Source organism: Streptopelia decaocto, assembly GCF_964273445.1.
Source record: "Streptopelia decaocto genome assembly, chromosome: 3".
Lineage (NCBI taxonomy): Eukaryota > Metazoa > Chordata > Aves > Columbiformes > Columbidae > Streptopelia > Streptopelia decaocto.
This window is the reverse complement of record NC_138656.1, coordinates 109,037,660-109,063,777: the sequence shown is the minus strand read 5'-3', so window position 1 is coordinate 109,063,777 and position 26,118 is coordinate 109,037,660. Positions and strand designations below refer to the sequence as shown.

The 26,118-nt window shown below is 39.0% G+C and overlaps 1 protein-coding gene across 4 annotated transcripts in view; it reads right to left on the bottom strand.

The window, feature by feature from the left end:
• VSNL1 (visinin like 1) overlaps positions 1–26,118 on the bottom strand; it is a 91,937-nt gene that overhangs the window by 25,295 nt on the left and 40,524 nt on the right. The window lies entirely within an intron of this gene.

Below are 26,118 nucleotides of genomic sequence, written 5' to 3'. Positions count from 1 at the left end.
TGTCCTGAGGTAGAACAGCCCCAGGTGAGAGTTTTCCCAATTTCCAGGATAATTCTGTTTGGTGGTCTCCAGCCATCCATCCATCAAGCTGTAAGGTAACCACTAGATGGTGGTGGTGTCTACCACACATGAGTACCTGATGTTTTTTGCTCGGCTTTCTCAGAAAACTGGAGGAAGGAGAAACATTTCAGCACACTGTACAGATCTCCACTGTGGTGTACAACAAACAATATCCTTGATCCTTCCCAAGCAAGAGCCAAGTGCTTTAACTTGTTACAGGCTGCTGTGTCACAAAAGTTGCATGACAGAAAGTCTTAATATTTGGGAAAAATATGCCCACGGTGATACAATTGGTTCTGCAGGACATTTACAAAAATAAGGAATTCAGGAGGTTTTCTAGAGTTCATTTAAAATAATCACATTCTGCCCCATCATGCTACAGCTGCCTTTGTTGAATTTAGCTCCATAATTGGTGGTGGAAACCTTTGCTTTCTCTCTTATGGAATTTACATGTTCTGCTGCTTTCCCTTCAAGCAATGTAATTAAAAGAACCTGCTTAGCATAATTAATTTGTGAAACAGGTTGGATGAAATGGGATTGTATCCCAAAGGCTTTTTCAGCATTAAGTGAAACTTCTTCTTCAAGTGTACTGCAATCTAGTCTCCTGTCCACCAATTTCTTGCATTTTGCATTGTAAAAGTTCTTCATTTTGAAAGCTGCTACAATTTGCAGCCCAGTTTTGAGTTGCACTGCTGATGTAAACCTAAATTATACAGCTCATTCTGCAAACCATGTCTGCAAACCCAGAGTATCTAGCCTCTGAGCAGAGGGTGCTGTGTAGTCAAGAGCTCTTACATGTTGAAGAGTTTTTGCTGAAATTGATTTATCTTCCTCGGAAATCCTCACCCCAACCTGGTCTGAAACAACAACATAGTGATTTAGATGTTGAAGGGAATATTGCAGTAAGTCCTGCACAGCCAGCCAAGATGAACACTGAGGGAACAGGGAAGGAGGAACAACCTCCTGGGGAGCACCTGGGACCTCCATTACTGAGCAACCGCTTGGATCAGCTGCAGTTGTGTGTCCATCCCCCACAAAAGCAGTTCTCCCCACTGCACCAAGACCTGGCATTCTTCCCCCCTTGTGTTTGGGCTGTCCATAAGGATATGGACCTGAGCAGCTGAGACATGGGCCACCTCACCAGCACAAATGGCACCCCCAGGACCCTCCTGCCCCCTCCCCTGCCCATGCATTGCCAAGGCACACACAGAGCCCCAGCCCTTCTGAGGGCTTCCCACAATTAACAGCCTACTAATCGCAACATCCACACTTTTTTAATTAATTTTTTTAACTGACAACCTGTCCCTTTTGGTCTGCAACAGACAGATTTCAGATTTCTCAACCTCCCTTCCAAGACAAACTCGTTTCCAAAGAGTGATAATACATCAATCATTTATGGCATTAACAGCTTAACTCTAGAGACTTTTAATTTCGATATAATCACCACTAGCTGGTAACAGCAGGCAAATGGAAAGCCCTACCCCCAAACCTCATTTAAAGATGATCATCCCAGATTAGAGAGAAAGAAGATTATTTTAATGATCTAACATGAGAAAAGATTATTTGGGTAGTTTTACAAAGAGTGGAGTAAATTTATGACATGACGTTGATAGACAAGTGACGCAGAAAACACAGCCCACAGTCTCCTATGGCATATCTTTCAACCAATTGAATTTACGTGGGGACTAATACATCTGATGCCTGGCAGTGGAAGGGATCGGGATTATTCTGTGCTGAAAGACTGATGTGTTGTAGTGAAGCACCTTTTAAACTCAGCTATAATGCAAACAAAAGTCGTTTAGCAAGGTCATGGTTTCTTATGATTGAATGATATTGCCTGCCAATATTATTTGTATTTAAGCCCTAGTTATATTGCTTTTATAAGCGTTTCTTTTCTAATATGAGTTCATCAGGTAGTGAACTGGGTGATGCTGCTCAAGCTATCACTGATGTGGAACACTTGGGGGTGAAGTCACCAGATTTCATTTCTTGTTTTGTGACTGGAGGGAATGAACACATGCAATGCTGTCTGAGGCACACATTCATTCCTCGAAAATCAGGCATGAACCACAGAAATATGCCAGTCTAACAATGCTTCTGATATCTAGGGGGATTTGAGCAAATTCTGTTATTACCTTTTGTCACACCTTTATTAAAGAAGTCCTCTTCCACACACAATCACTGCATCACATCACTGGAGTCTTGAGATGCCATGAAAATAGTCTGCAGTGCATACCTGAAGCCTTGGCTTGCAAACTTGCAATGACAGGGAGGTTTATCAAGATCTGCATGTAAGGCTATTAATTATAACCTACTAAGTTTTAAGCAATAAATGTAAATCAGAATGATAAGAGAAAAAACTAATTTAGTACATTTTTATCTTATATTAAGTTATTAAGAGAATGGGAGAGAAACAAGAACTTGATTGCTTCCACAGGCTTCATAATCTTAATGAGTTAATATCAAATACTTTCTTAAACTCTTTAATAATTGAGTTTAATTATTAAGTACAATATTGAACGAGCTATTAAACTTGTTAAACAGGGGACAGATAACCTCCTGAGCAGCAGACTTTGAGAAATTCATCATTGCATCTCATAATCAGATGCCTATGTGAATTCTCTGGTATCTACGAAGGTTTCAGTGCATGTTGGTGTTTTTCCACCATGAGGATATTAATAGGCGTGCCTGGGCTCATGTGGATATTTGTTATAGAAAACTTGTAGAAATGTTTTGGGTTTTGTTTTGTTTTTTTTTCTGTGTTGAGACTTTCATTCCTCTGTCCAAATTGCATGAATCATAGACATAGATTCAAAACTCATTACGGGAAGTCAGAAAGACAGATGTAAACATGCACACAGCTCAATCACATCATCTTTATTTCCTTTAGAAAGGAGACAGCAAATATTGTCCAGGCAGATTTAAATGACAGAGTAACTCCAGGATCAACCAGCAAGCTCAGCCAGAAGCTCTGACACAGGACAGACCAGTGTTGCTCCCCTTTCTTCAGCATCATCTAGAAGATGTTGAGGGAGACTGACAAAGTCACATTAGCACCACATGTCAAGGCACCTTAATAGGAGTTCAGAAAACTGAGTTTAAATCCTCGCAAGTAGGGGCCAGACTACACCTCGACCCCACCCACATACTATAAGCACTACGCTGGGGGCTGTAAAGGAGACAGAAACACTACTTTGGTGGAAAGGCTTGAATTCGCTTTGGTGCCCTGCTCCAGGAGGGGCTTTCTGCTCTAGGAATCAAGAACCGAGGGACACGGCCACCTTCGGCACAGCTCACAGGATGCAGGGTTTCCTGGGAGCAGGGCCTAACCTTAAACTCCCTCCTGGGCACTTCTCATCAGAGAAGCATCTCTTCCCTTAAAATACTGGCTCAAGTGACTTGGCTCACCCTACCCATGAAGCAGGCACCACACACACACCCTGGGTGAAGGAAAAACCCCAAAATGTATTTCCCGTTGAATCTGTTCTGTTAGGTCAATTGCACATTTTTTATGTTTCTTTACTATTTATATTATGTTGGTACACCCAGGGTCTCTTGTGCACCTGTCATTTGCACAAACTCTCCCCAACAGTACTTTCCTTCAATGCACACTGTTCATGTCACTTTTTCCAAATCAAACCACTCACAAGCAATAGGCTGTTCTTGCTCGAGAATGCTTAATTTCCTTTATGCAGGTTGTTAGCACCTGAGTTGTACTTCTGAAGTCAGAGTATAACACAGGGATGTTTAAGACACACATCTTAGCACTGAATCATCCATACCAGGTTCCTCTTTCTTGTCCAAGGCAGATAAAGTATGTTTTTCTCACAAACTGGCAAAGAGAAAAAGAGACAAAACCCAAGCAAACACACTGTATTATATGGACCCTGACTTGCGAAAAATAAGGCTTACCATGTAGAACAGCCACTGCTTGCAGAGTTTATTGATTACACACATCATATGTTAAGCCCTTCACTAGCAACAGAAGGTAAGATAACATGTTCTTGGTTGTGCAACATTGCAGAGGGATCTCTCACTGACACTGGTAAGCCTTCTTTCCAGAAAAGTGCTTTTATATACAAAAGGAAGATGTCTTTTAAAGATTAAGGCAATGAGAGGAAGACATATCCTTAATGAGTTCAAATATTGCCTCACAAGACCAGTCAATGATTTATTTCTTCTTAATTTAGTAATGGGTGGCTCTCTAGAGGAATTAAAGATTGTTTTGACAGCTGACTGAAACCATCACAGCTTTTGGACTCTATTTTCCTTCTATCCGTCAGTTACCAGAACTGTCCACCTGACTTTGACTTCTCCCTTTATTAGCAGACTGTTCTTATTTTACCAGTACACTGTTTTAGCAGCAGACTGCTTCTGTTTCATCTGCAAGTGAAACAGTATTGCCAGCTTACTCCTTCAACATAGAGGAGCAATTTGCAGGGATGCTTTGCAGCAACAGTTTGAAGGGGGCAGGAATAAAGATTACCTGCTTTTTCTGGGTCTACCCTATGGTCCCAGCTTCAAAAACTACTGGTTCAGGGGTTATAATATAATCCCTGTCCCCTGGGGAGACCTGGCTGGGGTCACTGTGACCACAGCTGCCAGGACAACCATTGGCAAACGTCAGAGGACATGCAACACAGGCTCTGCTCTCATCCAAAATCAGTGGGATTAAGGGGTTCATTCTCTCGGCTAGTTAACCAAGGGACCTGTTTTGTTTTTGTTTTACTTATAAGGCTTTTATTTGTGACCCATGATGCTATTTAGTGTTAACCTTATCTTGCATTTCAAGTTATCCCCAGGTACATTAACTTAAATTACTTCAGTGAAGTTAAAACACATGAGGCCAGGTGAGAGCTTTAATGGAAGTGCTGGCATGAGAAGTAATCAAATTATTTAGAGGTTTATTTTTCTTCCCGTGGCTTTTCTCCACTGGTGCCTATGACACAATCTCTTCATTCCAAGCACTTCAGGTTGGCGCCTTCAGGCACTGCTATTCAAAGAGCAATAAGATCCTTGTTTATAAATCTTAATACACATGAGAAAAGAAAGAGGTAGCCATACCCCTTGAAGTATCAATTACTGCTCTGAGAATAGCAGTGAGATTTTCAAATGAGATAACCATTGCTTCTCCTTACAGCTTTAAATATATCCCCAGAAGAAAAGACAGTTCAGGCCAAGAATACATTGCCCTTTAAAACAGCATTAACATATCATATTCAACAAAATAATAAAGCATTGTGAGATACAGGAATGCAGAAAATCCAGTTAAAGACCCAGCACGGATATTAAAGGGAGCAGTTGCAAAGGCTGAGGTTATCCAAGGCAAGCTTGTGGCCCAAAGCTCCTCTGGAGTCAACAGAGTGACAGGTTTCACATGGGGTCAAACCAGAGACCTTACATGAGATCCTGGTTCTGGGTGATCCTGGGGAGCAGTCTTTTCTGTAACTGTAAAGAAATCTAGGAGACACTCACTCCTCCTTTGGTGAAGGGCTTTGTCAAATTCTTTGGAAAGTCATGTAAATGGTATCAACCATGTTACCTTTATACACATGCCCATCTACCACTCTGGAGATTGCCAAGAGGTGGGGAAGGAGCACATGGCATTGACTCTTCCCCACCAGACTGTAAATACATAAATCCCAATGAATAAATTGCAACTTCATACTAGTGATGCTGATAATGGAAATATAACCCAGGTACCTGGGTGCTGAAGAAAAATAACCTGTTTTCACTTAGATCAAACCATTGATTTAATCTAATTTCTTGTATGTCACTTTTTCCATGTCACTTGCCAATTTTATTTTTTTTAAATACAGTGCAGTTTTATTACAGAGATATAATCTAGTCCTATTTTTAAAAAAATTACATTGCAAATTCAATTTTTCTGTTCCTGTTTTCCACAGCCATAAATGTGTTAGTATATTTTTTCTTCATAATGTTTTGTCCCATTGTTTTCCACAGCCTAAATATTTTGACCCAAATGTCACAACAGTTTTGTTGCCTTATTTCAACAGTCTTGTTAGTAAAACAGTGTGTACCAAAGTACAAGCAATACATGTGAAAATGCTTTGTTTCTTACAACCCAACTGTTAAGGGATTACATGTATGTACGTCATTTCAAGCAAACCAAGGAAACTAAAGAAAATATTAGGCATTTACTGCATAAACCGCCTGTCTAAAATGACATTTTATGATGTCGTATTCTCATCAGAGTGTGCCTTGAAGTGCATGGAAAAGTAACCGTTTTCTAGGAAACTTCTCTTAAATGCTTTAGTAAAGACAGTTAAATGCTTTACTTGGCTAGTAGTGTTATTCTAAAGGAGAGAATGCCTTAAGGAATTATACAATGTCTTCGCAAGCAGGGAAAAATACGAACAAACTTCTGAGGAGAATAAGAACTTCTGCTCTGTTGTACATGAAAAAAAATCTGACATTTTCTCTGTCCAAACAGTTTGAACTTGTTGACAGTGCTCTCTGTCCTACAAAAATTTGTCTTCCCACTGTTAACACCATGCCCACTCTGCTGCAAAATTCATCTACCTGTCCTGTCACTTCAACCTGCAGCCTTCGTGGCACCTCTTTCTTCACAGTACCAAGGCAGAAATGTAGACCAGCTCTTCTCTACAAGCAGTGACATTGCCTGTAACTATCTACGGTTTTGGAGCAGGCAGCATTACGTATCCTTCCAGTGCGTGCCCACTCCGGGGTATTTCCTCCTCTTCCAAATGTCTTCTCGAAGTCTGTCTGTGGCTGCCCAAGGCTGGACAACAGGCCTTCGGGTTTTGACTTCTGGGGCTCTTGGTGTTGCTTCACTGTGCGCTTTTATTCTCATGGTCCATTTCCCTCTATCTACCACCTCCTCTTTAAATGCAGACTCTAAGGTCTGCAGGGTAAAGACCATCTTTGTTCCTTGTACAGCACAGCTCATAACGCACCCTTAGCCTTAAATCCTAACGTTATTAACTGCAACAGCATTTCTAACATCCAAACCATTTCTTAGAAACAGTCCCACTCTGTCAAGCCAAAGGCATGAGACCAAAAAGAAAAACACCAACAGAAAAGAAAGTCAATCAAGTCTTAGAAAAGCATTTGACAATGACTCATTCCATATCCCAATATAAATACATCTGTCGTTAAAAGAAACAAAACCAATACTAAATATTATGAATCAAATAAGGTCTATTTAAGAATAGTGCACGCATTTAGTTGTTTTCTACTTGATGTTCTCCCTGCTCCTTGCTGCCCATTATCTAACATCGCACATAGACCTAACACTTCGTGGAAAGATCTGGCAAAGCAAAAATGATCTGATAACAGTCTATTTTCAAGAACAAATCACCTAAATATTTCAAATTGATCGACCTTCTAAATTTTCTCTAACACATCATACTACCTTTATTTACACGTCTCTAGAACGGAATTGTATTCCTCTTATACCTCCACATTTCTACACATTTTCAAAAACACATTCTTCACTTGTTATTTTAAGTATATTACACATCTATATTTCCTTCCATCCTTTTTACAGACCTGGGATTTAAATTGAAGCTTTGGCAGGTAACTCAGCCCTGTTGCTTAGCAGCAGCTGAGACACATGTAAATGCAATGATGGAAATTCTCGCGGTTACAGAAGTGGAAAGCTCTTGCCTGCTAAAAGCGGATGTTTATAAATCGGCTGGAAGGAGAGTAAGTGGCAATATTAGATTAGAAAAATTCTTTCCAAACAAAATACAGTCTTGAATACAAAGCCAACCAGCCTGACACAATCTAAATAATAGAGAGAATGAGGCTAAAAAAACAAGAGTCAATATTTAATTATGATTGGTTTTATATATTGATCACTCTAGTATTTTAACCATCATATGATTACCAACAAAACAGACCACACTCCATTTTGTTTAATGAGTGAAATAATGGATTCATTAAAGTCAACTGTAAAACTTTAACTGCCTTTATAGAACTAGGATTTCATATTTTCTCAGTTTTTTTCATTAAAACGTATTTTTACAAGCACTGATCCAAGTGTCCATGTGAATCCAAAGCCAACTCCTAAGCACTTGGCCTCGGCTTAAAAAAATACCTGTTTTAATCTGTATTTGATAGGTCCATATGCCCACAGGAACATGTGGATTGCAGCTGAAGCTTCTTAATTCTATGGTACCATCAGCAAGAAGGAACCTAAAATGGTCTCCAGATGGAAACAAATGGACTTGACCATGACCCAGGTCAATGATGAGGACTGTCCCTTCCTGTATGTGCTTCAGTATCTTCTGCATTGCCAGCATGCAGCATCCTGGAGGGTTGTGCCCATGCACATCATTAAAGACTTAAGGCCTAATTCTTTGCACATGTAGGATGCAGTTTGGCTGAGGCATCTAAAAGTTAATTGTCTAAGCCTAAAAGACAGCTATGAAACTTGAGAATCCCTTTATTGTAAATGGAGAATGGCATTTACATACTATCATTAATTTCTTCCAAAAATAAACGTCTAAGATCAGATAAATTCCTTTGAGAACTCTTCTTCAGCCCATAAGCTATTAGAGAAACTAAGGTGGTTTTGTGTAAGGCAGACAAAATAAATAATCCTCTGGAAATGCCACTCTCTTTCCATTGAGTGGAGCCTAAATGACAAACTAGCCTTCAGATGGAAAAATTAATCTTAACCCTTACATTTGTGGTGAAGCTCAAACGTGAGGATAAGGGTGACTAAATAAGCAATGATGCTAGTCGAGAACATACTGGATTTTAACTCACAGGCTCTGAGAGCTATCCCCAAGGGTGCTATATAATCACCCCAAAATTATCTGAATTCAATTTCCACTTCTAACTCAGACTGATTCTTACAGTCTGGAAATAAGTTATTTTGATGCCCAGACCTTGTTTGGGACTTCTTCTACCTAGAGATAATTTAAAACATCATATTTTAGTATACAGTGCCACGTTCCCTGAGCTCTAACTCCATTTGTTGTTTATACATTGCAGATTTACACATTGCACGAGGTTTTCTTTCCACTGAACTCTGTTCAGCAGAAAGGAAGAAATAGCAGATTTTCTTATTCTGAATATTTCACAGAAGGCTTTATTTATTCCAGCTGAATATCATTTATTTGTGATTTTTTTTCTCCCTTCTAAATATGATAGTTTATCAGCCTCTGTCACTCATTCTCTATTCATATCCATCAGCTGTGCCTCTGGCTCCCTTGAGAACACTTCAATTTTGTTGCAAGGTCTAGAAATATGGCAATCAACGAATATTTCTAGGTCAAATCCATTGTCACAGTATCAGCATATTCATGAGAAATACTGATGCAATTAAACACCGATTTGCCACTCCAACCACCAGTAAGACAGATATAAAATACAGTTCGTTTTATACAGATCTTTTTAAATTGCCCCCCTTTAAGAATCTTGTGAAAGATAATCAGTTATATCGAAGAACCAAAACAGGAAAAATACTTAATACTTTCATGGTGTTTTGCATTTTACTGCTGTACAAACATTAACTAATTAAGCCTCACAATACCCAAGTGAGGAATGGAAGGAAGCATTATTACGATTATATATTATAATTATACTGTCTCATTTAGAATTTCCTGGCTTGTGACTTTTAAAGTAATTATAATAATTATCATAAAACTAATAAAAAGTCAGAAACAACCTTTTTTTTTTTCTTTTCAGTATGAACGTACCCTAGGCTAAGCAAAGAAAGTGTTTAGAAATGCCTAAAGTACACTTTTTCTTCATGTATCTCAGCTTCTGTTTTTCTGTTGTTCATCTGAGTCCACGGGATTTGATCTTGCTTCCACCAAAGGGAAGAAAATCTTGGTAATGATCAAAGGGGGTCCTTGATTTTAACAACAATAAAAAACTATTAAGTGAGCTTACCTCTGTGATTTTTACTATTTGCTAAGAAAAAATTTTAAGACCTTGATAAAAAACATGCTTATATGTTCCAAACAATACTATAAGGCCTCTATGATACCTTGCAATTGGCATTAATTTTTAATTTATTATGTAAAACTGGTTTTCTCTCAAATACCTCTCACTAGTGCCTGCATTCCTCTTCCTAATTCTAGGCTTCTAACAGCTCACTCACACCATTTAGATGCAAGTAGCTTTCTTCAGAGAGTGGTTTCTGCCACCTCTCTCATACGTCTGTCATGTAATGAGATGATGTGCCAACTGGAGATGCCTTTGCTCTCCAGTAATAACGTCATCCATACATTTCTCCTGTGATACTGGAATTTGCAAGGTCTATGGGGACAAAACCCATTTGAGTAACTATACAAAGGTGTCATACAACATTTGAACTTTCAGAGGGCTCTATTATAATAGCCAGTCACTGCAAATTCTTAGGAGTTAACCACAGCTGGGTCAGCCTCTGGGAGAAGCTTTGTTACAAAGCCATAATCAACTGAATGATAATTTGGAAAAGGAACTCAGGTACTTTCTTTCAGCTTGAAGCACAGCAGTTGTGATGATTTCTTTCTCCTTCTTCTTTTCTAATTATGTAGTATAGACCTAACAGTACTAATGTATATACAGTGGATCCAGCAGAAGAAAAGAAAGAGAAGCAGAATAATGAACGTAAAATACACACAATACTGTTTTGATGACAGTTGCTAGAAAAAGAAACAAGTTAAAAGATCTGATAGTATCAAGCAGGTCAGCCCAAGATTAACAGATGATAAATAGGAAGAGTCATGTTCCTAACTTGCAATCCAAAACCCAACCAGAGCACTGAGCACTAGTCAGTCTTCTAGGTTGTCACCTGCATACCCCAGCCATGGCTGGGCATGGTGCTCAGTTCTCTGCCTGTTAGAAAATCATAGAGTGTCCTGAGTTGGAAGGACCCACAAGTATCATCGAGTCCAGCTCCTGTCCCTGCACAGGACAACCCCACAGTTCACACCATGTGTCTGAGGACGTTGTCCAATCTCTTCTTGAACACTGTCAGGCTTGGGGCTGTGACACCTCCCTGGGGAGCCTGTTCCAGTGCTCCAGCACTCTCTGCGGGGAGAACCTTTTCCTAATGTACAACCTAAACCTCCCCTGGCACATCTTCCTGTCATTCCCTCAGGTTCTGTCACTGGTCACCAGAGAGAAGAGATCAATGCTTACCCTTCCTCCTTCCCTTTTGAAGAAGCTATAGACCACTATGAGGTCTCCCGGCAGTCTCCTCTTCTCCAGGCCAAACAAACCAAGTGACTTTAGCCACTCCTCATACAGTTTACCCTCCAAACCCTTCACCAAATTCGTAGCCCTTTTCTGGACACTCACCATCAAATGCCATCAACAGTGGCTTTCCATAACAGAAATCCTTTTCTGCAGCAAGTTGCCAATACAATCCTTCTACTAGTTGTAGATAGTATTTTGTCTGTACTTGCTTCATGACACTAGGAAGACCATCTGGCTAAACAGATGTGGTAATCTGATTTGTTGGGCCAATGAACTGAAAAAAACTCACAATGGCTTGAATGGGAGTTCCCAGGAGTGCCCAGTCCAGCATCTTCCCTTGTGCGCCTCCAGATACTATATTTGTCATTTTAGGATGAGCTTGGTAACACATTATTTGCTTGCGGAAGTTACCAAGAGAGAAGGAATTTCCATACAAAAGAAAAAAGAAGTGAACATATTCTCATTACAAAAAAACAACAAACAAAAACCAGTCATAAGGCCATCTGTCACTCTTTGCAGAATAGATAATATATTATAAAACAAGCAACTGGTAAAGTGCAAGTCATGTTTTAGTCCCACAGAAAGTGTCAAATCTTCCATGGATTTGAACAGGACCGTTGGCTATTCAATCTGTTCATTTCTAATGTTATTTAAAGACTGCAATACAGTTCTTCAGAACCATACATTTTATTACAGATGTATAACATGAAACGTGGAATGGATTGTCCAGACAATGTCCCCCTGCCAACATTCTCTTCATCGTCTGTCTTAATTTTTAAAATCTATAGGTTTATAAAAATAAATGTAAGCTTACACTTATCCAGCCTCTATTTTTCTTTTTAATCTCCTTTTATTTCTCAAAGCTGTGCTGTTTGACACCACCACCACTCATATAACTGTCACTACTGCCAAAAAAAAATTAAAAATAAAAAAAAGACAGAGAAAAAAAACCCTAAACCTCTGACACAGTAAATGAGAAATGTATAAGTTCAAAGATTTAAAGGAAGGCATTTCAAAAATATTTCTAAAGACATTTCATTTTAGTTCAAGTGAAAGATTCTGGACAGTTCAGCTCCATTAGCAGTGAATAATGAACACTCAACTATGCCCCCTCATTTTGCTTGCTATGCAGAATCTTGCGAGAGCTTGTAGGCTCATATTTTCGAAAAGTTTTCAACTATAAGGTCCACCTTTGCCTAATGGATCAGGCTGGCTTTCTGATCTTGGACTGCCCTTGTAATAAGGTGTGGCAGATGCACTTTCCCCCTTTTACCCTTTTCCCTCTGAAAACACCAAAAACTGCTACACCAATGGACCACCGTGGTCATACACATGCCCCATGTTTGACCCTTGACCAATAAAATGCCTTGGCTAAGAGAAGTATCTTGACAACTCTGGACAACTACAATAAATGTCCACAGCACAGATTCAACTAGGGTATAAATGGAGCCCCCCAGAGACCCCATTTTGGGCTGGTCTTCCTCAGAGCAGCAGGTCTGCAGTGAACACTCTCCTCCTTAGACTGGCCATCTAAGGAACACTCCTCAAGGACTGAGATACCTTGTCTTATTGGTAAGTGATCTTCTGGGTACCCCTGAAAGTCCTCATTTCATATAAGTGGGAAGATGAGCATTTTGAATAATTGCTCTGGAGTTGTGGGATCCGATCCACTGAGTCTGAATTGGCTGTATAGTAACTGAACCAGGATCCAAATCTGTGTTTTATAATGTTGCCAGGGTGCTGAATAATTTTTGATAAACTGCATTTTCCATTAAATAGTTCTGGTTAGAATAAAGTCTGTTTGGAGCTTACCACCTGCCTAAATTAATATCTAGGCTGTCCCCATGACATAAAGAGAGAGAACAGGGCAGTTTATGTTTCAGGAGAACGGGGCAAGGTAGATATAATAGATAAGTACAACAGATAAAATAAATGAGTTTTAACAATTCAAAAAGTGTATTTTTAGTCCATCATGGACTACACTAAAGAAATATTCTCACTTTGGTCAAACTCTCCCTCTACCATAATGCTTCCACTTCACCATACATGTGACTCGTGCACTGTTACGGTTCATTTTTGTTAAATGGTAAATGATCTACACAGTACCTAGGGACTGCTTTTTGTAAAGAGGGTTTTTTTCCCTTGTTTTTCTTTCAGTTCCAAGACATCTTGTCTGCACAACAACATGACTTCAGCTATGCCTTGACCAAGCTATTGCACCAACGTTCTGGCAATAAAACCTGGGAGAGACTTCTTCAAACAGAGGGTTACATGAACCACACATATACAGGACTTCCATGTAATTTTTATATAATTCCAGGCTTTTACTCTACATAAAAGTGAAGGAGAAAAGGTAAAAAGTGTTCTTGCCCACTGGTGTACTTCACAGTGACATGGGCCATCCCACAGAAATCAGTGGTCCTCTCAGGACTATGTGCTTGCTTTCACAGCATTGTATGTAGAACAATGTTTCTATGAATCTGGAAACTTAAATATAGCCCAAAGTATTCTGGCAATATGTAAAACGAATGCGCATGAGCCCAGAATAGATGAGAGCAAAGAAAATGACTGAGATGAACAATCATGTGGAAATAAAGAACACTGGGTATATGTATAGAAAATGGAAACAAATAACTGAAAACTGCCTGAAGGCAAGTACGATTAGCGATAATGCAGGGATAATGTTTTCATAGGGATTAACTGTTCTGGAGCACTTTTCCCATGTGTAAAGCACAACATCCTTTTTATTCAGATAGGTTGATTTGGCAGCCTCTTTTCTGCTAGCAACAACTATTTATTGTGCCTGCGCAGGAAAAATTCCACCCTCGGATAGCCAGAATGCAGTTCTTTTATCTCGCGCTGACAATTGCCCGCTGGATAGAGCTCAAGAGCTAATTTCCCACTGATAGCCCACTTCTATAGGATGCCTATTAGAAGTCTGTGTGCCAAAGCAATCATTTGCACACGTCTTTGGCTACGTGTTACTGTCATTTTTATGCTGAATGTGTGAAAATCTGCCTTTGGAAACAGATCTGATTTCTTTGGAGAAATGTCATTATTCTTACAAAGGTAACTGGGAGTTATAACACTTTAAAAGAAACTGCTGAATAGAAAGACTTCTTATTTCCAACATTTGCCTTTTGTTAGCATTATTTTTTTACTCAGTTTTATCACCCTGGACCTGCAGTTATTTTCTATATGAGAAACTTAGTTTTCTGACAGCAAAAAGAAGGTTTCCTTACATGTTTTCTTAGAGCATGTGCTCTCTTCCATGGCCTTTCATGTTTCAAGCATACTCCAGTGCAATAGACACAGGAAACATAAACTGCCCCGTTCTCCTGAAGCATAAACTGCCCTGTTCTCCCTGTTCTTGGCCGTACATTAGAATAACCCCAGAATTTATGTCTCTGTGAAAATAACATCAGGCCCATTAAACACCATTTTCCTGCTATACAGAAAAACTCCAGGGGAAAAGAATCTTAAAAATAAATGAGTGGATAGACTAATACACCATAGGGGCTAATTTGTGGCACGGAGTTTGCAGTTCTAACACAGGGCTACTAATTTGTTGAGCTTCCCATGTCAAATGATGTATTTAACTGTAGCAAAAACTAATTGATAGATAAATAATTGCTTCTTCAAGCCAAGATTAACATAGCACTCTTACAATTAAATATGACTATTGCTATTATAAGCTCTCATTTCAGAACCTTATTTTACACACCAGCATTTTTTCCAACTAAAAAAAAGAAAGACATTAGATATGCTTTAAACAGGTGTTCTAGACTTTAAGCACTGTTTTCTTGGTGGCTTTTTAAGAACAACCATAAACTGGAACTCAGAAAATGTACCTTTCTCAGTCCAAGTGTTATCTGAAGTATTACTTAAAAAAAATTCCAAACAACCAAAAAAAATGCCATGTATGGATATTATATTTTTAAAAGCCCAATATTGGTAATTATGACTTTCTAAAGTAATAAATGAAGTGCTAAGGTGTCCCTTGTTCTGCACAAATGAGCAACAGAAGTGATGAGAAGAAAATTGTGTGCGGTACCGTGACTGAGAAGCTGATGCTCAGCGGCACCTTCCTGTGGCTTTAGATATACATGAAATAGCATGACTGTATTCCTCCAAGAAAACTTTGGGGTTAGGTCACCACTAAGCAACTGAGCGCGGTGGATTTCCACCTAAGTGACTTGTCCGAATCAAGAAACCTAGAAAAGTCTAATCTGTAGATATATATATATAATGTCTGTACCGAGTTTACCAACCCATGTGTAATATAAGACTCAATGTGCTGAAGGTGCTTCGTACTGAAATGTAGAAATGGGACCCTGAGAAAAGGAGATGTGTTTTACTCCTGAATGAAGGCACCCAGCCTTCCAAATTGACACCAGCATCTGTGAGAGGGAAAGTGGGAAGCAGTGATTTAGAGGGAGGAACAACTGCTTCCCTTCCCCCGCAGGGATAAGGCACGTGTGCGTGGGCAGGGAGACTCTGAAAGGAACTGAAGACATCTGCATTTCGCTGGGACCACATCCAAAGAGCATCACCTTCCAGCTACCCATGTTTAGCAGCTGGCTGAAAAGCAGCTGGCTGTAGTTTATTCTGGTGAAAACAGCTCTATGCTAGGAGGGATCAGTCCCTGAAGTCATCTGCAGGCTTTACCTGTGGTGTCCCAGGAGCTTTTCACAGCACAACTTCTTGTTTTAATTGGTCCATTCTTAGAAAACTCCATCATTTGAGTTACATGGTTTAATTACATAATTATCTGTACTGACACACATTATAAAATTAAGCACTGTAATTGCTACATTCATAAACACCGACACAAATAAAAGTGTTTCCACTACCAAAAAGGTATTTAGAAGAGAGACACAGATCTAGTCAACATGGACAGGAAAAGTAGTGGTGGCTGGAGCCTGCAAACATGAAAGCAAATTCTAGGACTGCTCCTTTTAACTAGTTGTGTATTTGGTGTTCGCACTAGGGACAGGAATCACACAGCGAAAACTCGTGTGTCTTGGGCTAGGGCTTTAACCATGTTCTAGCCCGATCAGTTTGACAGGGAGCAAATGAGTGAATAACTTTCAAAGAAAGCTATGAAGAGTCATGAGGATGCATACAGGTAATTTCCTAGTAAGGGATAACAGTAAATCTAGGGTATATAATTCCAAATGAAAGGGGATACAGACATCTAGAAATAACTTTGTAATTGAATATACTTCTCTTGAAAGCTGCTGCTGAGGTCCATATAAAATGTTATTTCAATTATTGACCTAAGAATTTGTAATGCCTTTTTTTTTTACTAGCTTTGTTAACATGGAAATAATCCCCAATTGACTTTGATATTCACTTTGAGGTGAACCGTAGTGTTGATTTACATTACTGCTTGCATTGCTGTTTCTCTGGACTATGGGGAGATTTTATGTAAAGCTGCATATTCAGTTCTGGGCTATCCCTGCAACCAGACAGCCAAACTTCAGAACTTCTTATACAGAGTGGATTTCACACTAACCTCTTCTGAGAATGTTCCATATGCATTTCAGCAAAATGGCAAAGTCTCCTCTAGTCTGTATTTCCTTGTGTTGATTACTTTATCTTCCAAACCACATGTTTTTCTCATTTTGTTTTGTTTGTGATTGAATATAAAATTAAGATAGCTAGCTAATTCTCATGCCAAGCAGCAGTAAGTCATCTCAGTTCAGCAATCAATAGATTTGTTGGTGCAAATAGTCTATTCCTATGAGCCTTAATTAAATATGAAAAGATGGAAATTTACTCTTATTGAAGAAAAATAAAGTTGATATCCCAAGGTACTGGAAATGTTCAGACTATGATTAGTAGAAACCTGACTGGAATCTCAACTAATGTCTACATGATAATAAGAACTGCATTTAAGTTGGTAACTAAGCAAGCTCCCAAATGTCTCTCCATACCACAGAACCCTTAAAAAACACCTGACATGCCATTGCTCGCACAGGTATAGCTCCCCACAGCAGCGCGCGCTGCAGTGGTAACAGTGGTTTGCCATCTCCAAGTACCACAAGCAGATGGAGCAGGCTGAGATGCAATGCATGGCTGCAAGAGCCATGGTCCAGCCTAATCGAACCCCTTTCAGTTTTGGAGTATTTGTACCCAGCTACAGCGACCCACAGCTGTGTATCTGGAAAGCTCTGGAAATAGGTATCACTAACGTGATTGAATTTTTTGAAGGGCCGATGAGTTCCCCAGCAGGAGAGGGGGAGGTGAAGCTGAGGCCTGGAGTCAGGGATGTCACATCAGGGTGAAGGGACTCGGTTCAGGGCACCAAGTTCCCGTTCAATCTTATGAAACAAGAACACTGTTTTCAGCCCCAGGCCTTGTGTACAAGTGAGATACTAGAAGCAGACTTTGATACCAGAGGAAAACACTTCGGTGTTTTAAAACAAAACACTTTACATCATTTTAGTTTCCTCCAATGTTGAAATGACATGCCCTGGTTTCAAAGTCTCCTTCAGGAACCCTGTAATACCAAACAGCTTTTTTTACATTTTAAACAAACAGAAATGTTTACAGTTCAAGAAATGTGACAAGCTACAGTCCCTGAAAGACCTCTGTTCACTTTGTCTCAAGTAACAAAACCACACACTTAGTAGCCTTCAGGAAAAGTTTTAGGATGATGTGGTTTTCCAAATCAAAGTTACTGAAGACCTAAAATGCAGGTTTGCACTAAGATGTGACCACAGCTTTACCACAGACTGCAGTTCATAGTGTAGATCTAGAGCAGACAGTTGATCAAAGTCTGGCCAGACGTGCCATAATAACATGCATGTACAAACCCAGCAAGTCAAAGAAACCCCATCCTACGTCATTCTGTAGGAAAAAAATCTTACTCCAAATAAATAAAATAAGGGACATTTATATTTTGACCCATGGTATCATTTCAACCCTGTCCTTGCCAAAGACACCAAGCAAGTGGTTTAACCTTTTTGTATCTCAACTATCCGTACATAATATATGCCCCATTCATGGTTATTTTATTCAGCCTGCAAGAGAAGAGAATATATGTGAAAAAAAAAAGGCAGTATCACCACTCCTCCTCTCCACTGCACATCCTCAAGGGTTTTGACTAGTTTTGTGATAAGAAGAAAAGCACTAAGGTGGTATGAAGTGAGCTAGGAAATAAGTTTCAGAAGGAAAGAAATCCCGAACACTTGACTTTTGCCAACAGGTTGGGTAAATGTCATGAACCACTGATCAGTCTCGACAGCTGCTCTGAGGACTACTTAACAATGGTAAAACAAGTACTGTTACAACAAATAGTAAACTTGAACACCACTAAAGATATGGGACTTGGCTCTGACTTTTTTTTCACGTTTTTTGTTTGTTTGCTTGTTTTTCTTTGAGGTGCTTTGACACTGTGTTAACAATGGCTCTCTCCATCCAAACTGCACCACTCCTTCTGTAGTACCCTTCAGGGAAGTCATAACCATATTAACGAACTCAGTGTTCTGCTACAGAAATAATTACAGTATCCCAAATTCGTTTTGATTTCTCTGAGGAACCCAACACGGAGCAAAGGTGAGCTGTAAAGGAACAAGGTCTCTTATAAAAATGCGTGACAGTGTCTTGAACTGGTGAGCTTCCTTCAAAATAAAAGATGAAATACAAGTAATTTGCATGTTATTGTTGGAAACTTTACCCAGCCTGGATTCTTTTATCAGGCTATGCTGGAAACCAGGGCATACATGTACATGGTGAGGCTTTTAAGCATTTCTGGATCATCTCCTGGATCCTGGCTGGATCATCTTGCCCTGGCCGGACATGCTCTCCTCAATGCTTTGGACTTCATGTTATTTTAGAGTGTCTCCAGGAACCACATACAACCACAGAATTACAGAACTATTCAATACTCAGTAATAATGAGAGGTTTTGACTAAACCTTTACATCCCCACATATCTGCTGACTCTGTAAGCCTTGGAGATGCCTTTGGACAGTTGGACTGCTTTATGGATTCATGCGACCGTCGCTCCTGTCTCTCATGCAAAGGGTGTCAGCATGTTACTGAATTCTTCAAGCATCAAGAAGATTCATCCCACAAGCCTGGGCACTCCACAAGCTATTTGGAGCACTTAAGATTTAGCTATTTAGATTTCACCTCTTAGAATTGTCAGACTTCCTAATTTTCTAGGTTTAGAGTCTCCAGAGATCGTCTGGAGGATATGGGCCATTATGTGTTCTGCAACAGAAGCAAAGAAAAATGTATTTTATCCTTTAAAACTAGCCACTAGCCGTAATGCTGCAAAAAGACAAGGACTTGTCCTACTCTGCCTCTGAAACTGTTTTTCTACTAACTTCACGACCCCTACTGTCACCACTCCTCCATACAGACTTAGTTTTTACATAACTGCTGCCTTAAAATGACAGCTAGCAATGAGTACTTTCTTCACACGTGATGAGAGGAGCTCTGCAGACTCCAGATCCAGCTTGTAGAACTGGATGTTCATGGAGCTTGTACCGGAATTCACAGGACTTGGGGCTCAAAATGATAAACACTTTCAAGAGCTCAGAGTAGTCCTAAGTGCTTAAATAAGGATCGGGAAGGAAAACTCCTATTAGCTTCTGTAACATCAGGATTTCAATCTAAACTGACCCCATTCTAAGTTGTTAAAGGCTCTTAGTATCCAATGTTGTGATTTATGGCTGTATTTTCAGAACAATTCACTACTTGGTGTGCTGGTCCTCTTCTGAAAATAAGCATTTTCATTTTACTTTGCAGCTTAAATGAGAATCCATGTTTATTTACTGTATTTTACTTTTCAACAGGGTTGCTGATCTTTAAAGCTCTGTTTACTAAAAACAGATTTTAAAAGATGGTTCGTAACATGATATTAAGTCCAAACCATTATTTTTCCTGGGATCAGTGCAGAGACAGAAATGCAGCAGAAGGGCATATTACCAGTATCCTCCCCTTCCCCGAATCATTCAAAGTCAGTTTCAAAGTTAACACTGCCCTTGGGATTTGTCTGATTTGGGTTTTATATGTAAGAAGCATTCTGCCCCTTTGTTTTAAAATTGATGCATGACAATCTTAGCTTCTGTTTGAAACATATAATAAGCTTCTTATGTGGTTTTCCAGTAGACCTGCATTTTGGCACAGAACCTGCCTATTCATGTTTATAAGGAGGGGGAGGAATAATGGCAAAAGCAGTTTAGCATGGAATACATCCAGGCAACAAGGCCATGCCTTTTGTTTTTTTAACCAAGTCCTGTATGAAAAGCAATTGCGATCTCTTTTGTTTTTGAAGTTATCAGAACCCAATTTTAATACAGCTTTGGAGCACTAAACATTTACTTCAGCCTGAAAAGCACTCCCCCGTGATAATGCCGGACCGCAAAGAGATTTGCTTTTCAGCATATTGCCTTTTGGATTCTGTTATATTAATTTTCCTTTCACAGGAACTTTCACTGTACTTCTGGTGAAAGGTTTTTTACTCTTTAGGAGCATTTGTTCCTAATGACTTTACCATAATTGTCTCAAATCTGAGGATTTGTATCAAGTGCTTAAGGATAGCATTAAGAATCTTTGTAGATTGTTCTACAAATGCCCACAAAGCAAACCTCCACTGATGCCAGTACTGTTACTGTTACTTCTAACCTCTGTGTAGAGCCACTTTGTAGGGTCCTTGGATCAGCTATTCCTTGTTTTACTTGTTTGCATCCAATACTATTTCAAATTGGCTCTAATGTAACAATAATAGTTTTGTTATTCTGTATCAGTTTAAAAAAAATCAAGAACACAGCAATACTATGAAGCTGCTTAAGGAGTTTTTAGAGTCATGTTTATAAATAAATACATATATATATTTTTTTCTACGTTACAGTTAAATTTAGGTGATGCATCCAACAAACACGCTGCCATATTGTCCAGAAGACTGCGAGCACTCCAGATGTGATCATCTGGAAGTGGCAACCAAATGGGCTAAAATCACTGTATGAGGAGGTACATCAGTATTTTTTATAATGTGTGATTTCAAAACATGCTGTAGTTTTTTAGCGATATATGATTGGTATAATATACTTAAATATATTAAATATATTTAATATAATATACCCAATATTAGTATAATATAGCTAAAATGTACTCCTACTATAGGGAGAACTTAAGTGGCCAAACTGCACTTGTAAAACAAGCACAGCTCTTCCAGTTAAAGAAATGATCTGGGTAAAATTAGTTTCTGCCAGTGTAACCACATCTGTGTTACGGGCATCTGTAAACACAGCTGTGCTTCTCTGGAATCCCACTCTTCACAGCCACTGAAAGCCTGAAATGCAGCTCTAACCTGACAGTCTGAGGAGCTCTGAGCTGTCTTTAGAAAGATGCTGGTCTGTCTTGAAAATCTGGATTAAGAAAAAGAGGCTTCAAATATACCCACTTAAATTGCAATAGATTTTTGAGATGCTTTCGTTCTACACATATTAAATTGAAGGACTCAAAACTGTTTCCCTTCAAGGCAGGAAATATGAGGTAGAAGCCAAAAATATGACAAACCATTTGATGGTAATGAATCAAAAGGCATGACTTTTTTTTTTTTTTAATCTAAACTTTCTCTATAAACCCACAAAACATAGCTAAATAAGAAATGTGTAATAAATTCACAAAGCAAATCACATTATTTAATGCTAGCATTATATCATGATGAGTCCCAATCCTGCCCTTTCAGTTAAAGGACCAGGTGCTTGTTTCTGTTATTAATCCAGAGGATATGCTTTTCATGTTCAGTGACCCAGTTCCAAGAAGTATCACAATACAGAAGCCTATTTTCCACTTAATAAACATGCATAAACATTAGCACTGATTATGCACACTTACACACTCTAGGGCATATTCATTTAAACCAAGTGAATTCAAAAGATCTGAAGAAAAATGTATTTGGCCCTCTAGACTGCAAGAAACCCTAAAAAACGATAGGAACAGTCCAGAATGTTTTATTGGTATATTTTGTTTTAATAACACTTTTGCATATTAATTCCTTCAGCTCTCTGCCCACAATGCTAATGCTGTTTTATGTAATATAAAAGAATTAAGGACTTTTAGGATAGAAAAAAGGAAAATGAAGAAAGCAAGCGAGGATTAAGCGTAACAGTTAGGATATTCAGTCTGAAGATGGAAACTGCAGGTTCCAGCCTGTCTGATGCTACTTACCATTATCTCCTCCAGAAAAAGAGGTTAATCGTGATATTGTCAGCAGCCCAGAAGGGCCAATCTCATCACAGGTAGAGCAATGAAAGGGTGAGCTGTGCAAATTAAAAATCTACAGGGACACGATAATTGATTCAGAGTTTCCTACAGCTTGATGAGTACTTAAACTGCTGTGGTAAAGATGAGGCATTCGCATTATCTTCGTTACTTAAGAGAGAGAGAAAAAGGATTCCAGTCACTTGATTTTGCTTTGACTTCTAATGTCCTAGATAGTGCTCTGCAGGAGAGGTCTGAAAGATGCAATTCCCATATGAAAACAGATGCATGTACCCTGGAGAAAAGTAGAATTTAATATAAATCCCTGTCTTGAGCATTACCTTGTGGTTTTGCCTCGCCAATTTTTTTTACAATGTGCTGGCTTGATTTTCAGTTTTCTCCCAATGGTGTCCACAAAATTCTCCCCCTCCCAAGCCCTGTGCAGACTGTTAGGGCAGCTAACTTGGTGTTTCAGCATTTAGGTCTCTTTGTGGCTCTGGGCTTATCGTATATAAACAATTCTTCAATAAACTATTTTAAAACCTACTGAAGCATTCACCTTATTCAGCAACATGAGCTCTAATAGTTTGCCACAGATTCTGGATCCCAAGAAGAATCTATCCACCCCAAAATGTACTAATAGCAGATTGCAGACAATAGATTGCAGACAATGATGAATACTCAACAGCAGAAAGTATATTTCCATCTATTAGCTCTTTATTTAAAAGAGGTGTTCTTGACTAAATATTTTTATAGACACTTCCACTAACAGCGCTGCAAATACTTCTTCTGCAGAGTCCATTTGTATAACTGCTATTTATTTTAAGCACTGCATGATTGTATTCATAATGGAAACTTCAACAGGAAAGGCTTCCAAGCCAAACTAGAGTAATTCCCCCTTTAGTCAATACAGACTTCATCTACATCACTAAACAGCACAGTACAATTGATGCAAATACATAGAGTGGAAGATTCAGTGCTGAGGACGTGACATCCACACATCACACATATTCTGGATGTTTTACTTTATATTAACTCTAGCTTATAAGCAGGCATTAGACAGAGTAGCACATTAGGTGTGATTCTAGGACACATTTTCTACTTAAGTTTCACCCCAAAAAATGCAGTTTCTGTGATCCAAGATTATGCATCCCACTGTAATTATGATGGAAGTGAAGCAAGTGGAGATAAGAAAGAAATTCACTTCAAAATAATGCTCCTGATAGAACCTAAAATGTTTCTGCTCTTTAAGCTATTTTCTATTGTGTCTGAATAAAAGGAAAGAGCTTTCTTTGCATTTTAGTCAGAAGACCAAGACCCTTTTTAACGATCCACATAAAAAATGACCACACAACTCTCATGAACAAAGAAATGGTGTCATCTTAAGAAAATGTAAATCTGAACTGAAAGTAAGGCTTGTATTTCTTTTCAAAATATATTTATTTATGGCAATCTTCTGCAATACAATCCAGTTCAGACCAACAGATAAAATGTCACGTCTCCCAACTATAAACTCACATAGAGGAATTATTAATCAATATACACTTCATACATTTTCACCCTGAATATGCATTAAAGGAACTGAAATGATGTTAATGTAATCATAAGGATTTGGGTCTCCTGCTGGCAGCACCTCCTGGAAAGATGGCACCTGCGGTTTTGCCTACAAGCAGAGTGTCCTACACAGGAGAAGTCACAGAATCATAGAATGTCCTGAGTTGGAAGGACCCACAAGAATCATCGAGTCCAGCTCCTGTCCCTGCACAGGACAACCCCACAGTTCACACCATGTGTCTGAGGGTGTTGTCCAGTCTCTTCTTGAACACTGTCAGGCTTGGGGCCGTGACACCTCCCTGGGGAGCCTGTTCCAGTGCTCCAGCACCCTCTGGGTGAAGAACCTTTTCCTAATGTCCAACCTAAACCTCCCATGCCACATGTTCCTGCCATTCCCTCGGGTTCTGTCATTGGTCACTAAAGAGTTTGGCGCCTGCCCAAGCCACCAGCACTGACAGCACTCAGACCATTACCTCCTCCAAGAGCCCAAGGCCATTATTTTACAAACATTTCTGTGACAGAAGGAGAAGTAAAGCTCTGGATTTAGTACTGCTAATTGTGTTTCTCCTCTGCAAAATTAGTATTTCGCCCTGCATATAGATGTTATATATAGAATGACAATAAAGTGGACTAAATATATGACAGTAGCATTACAAAGAAGATCTCAAAACCCATAACTACCAAAGCAAGGGAGACAATCTTAATTGATGTGCATGTCTAAAAATATATGAGGCCATAAAACTAAAAGCCAGATATTGCAGCTTAATAAGACAACAGAACTGTCTCCAAACTTCAAGAGCAAAATACTGCTGTGCACTTCACATTATGTTTTGTGCTACCATTTTTGTAAAAATAATACTGAATTTACTCTCTTGATATTTCTCCAAGAGTAAAGTCTCTTATGAAATATCTGTGAATACTTAAATGCCACTTTAAAGGGAGGAAGCCTTAACAGCTTAAATGTCTGATCTTGGTGGATGTGCAGCAAGTATTATTCAAAATGGAAGCTGTAAATTATCAGTCAATAACAAGCATAATATCTGAGGCAGTAAAAATTCGTCCATCTGAAAATAACAGCTATTATGAAGTGAGTAGTTTCTTAAGAAAAGGATTGTGAGGCAACAACTTGATCCATAAATATTAAAATATGAAGACAGAAGCTTAATTACATAAGCTGGAGTTAACAGTTTTTGTTAGACCATTCACTAGAAGGAAAAAGAGGCCAGGTAATAATTTGCAGTGCTGGTTCTAGGCTGAAGAAATTTAGGAAAGGGCCTTAGCATGCATTTATGGGTAGACAGTCCCACTTGTCTCCAGAAATTGTCAGTGTGCTCATTATTAACTACTTACATTTGAAAGGCTTTTTTATTCAGCCTCACATTGTATTTATGAACTGTTCTGATCCTACTGTTCATCATTGCCACCCAATATTTTTCCTAATTAAAATTACTTTGAAGTGTCTGATCTTTAGGCAGGCACTCAATTCTGAATTAAAATATTATTATCTTCATAACATGAATATACTTCTTATGCTGCCCCCATGCTCTTCTTGTTACAGAATAAATACATAATAAATGTAAGGAAAATACTACATTCAACTTGATAAAACAATGAAAAATAAGAAGAAAATAAACCAACCAGACTGGTTTTCCTTTCCTATATAATGAGGGCAAAGGGACAACAGGGAAAAAAGGAAGACAACACTTAAAATTTAGAGAAAGAAATCCTTTCTGCACAGTGCGCAATTTATCTGCAGGGCATGCTGCCATGAAACACCACCACTTTTGTTGAAACCAAAAGAAGGACAGTCTTTTGGATGAGTATGTCCAGCAGTCACACCATTTATGTTCCAGTGGTATTACACGGGTACAGCGCGGTTTATTGAACGGGACCACAACCACACTTCGAAGATGAAAGGGTAAAGCACGGGTTTTTTCCTAAACTTTTGGTTCTGCTCACTGTAGCGATACAAATCACTGGGATGATGAGGGCAGCACTTGGGGTTTATTGCCCTCCACTCACCACTGTTGCTCCTAGCAGAGGTGTTCCTTAGTTTAAACAAATGGCAACTCTTGACCATACGGTTGCTTTACATCACTTT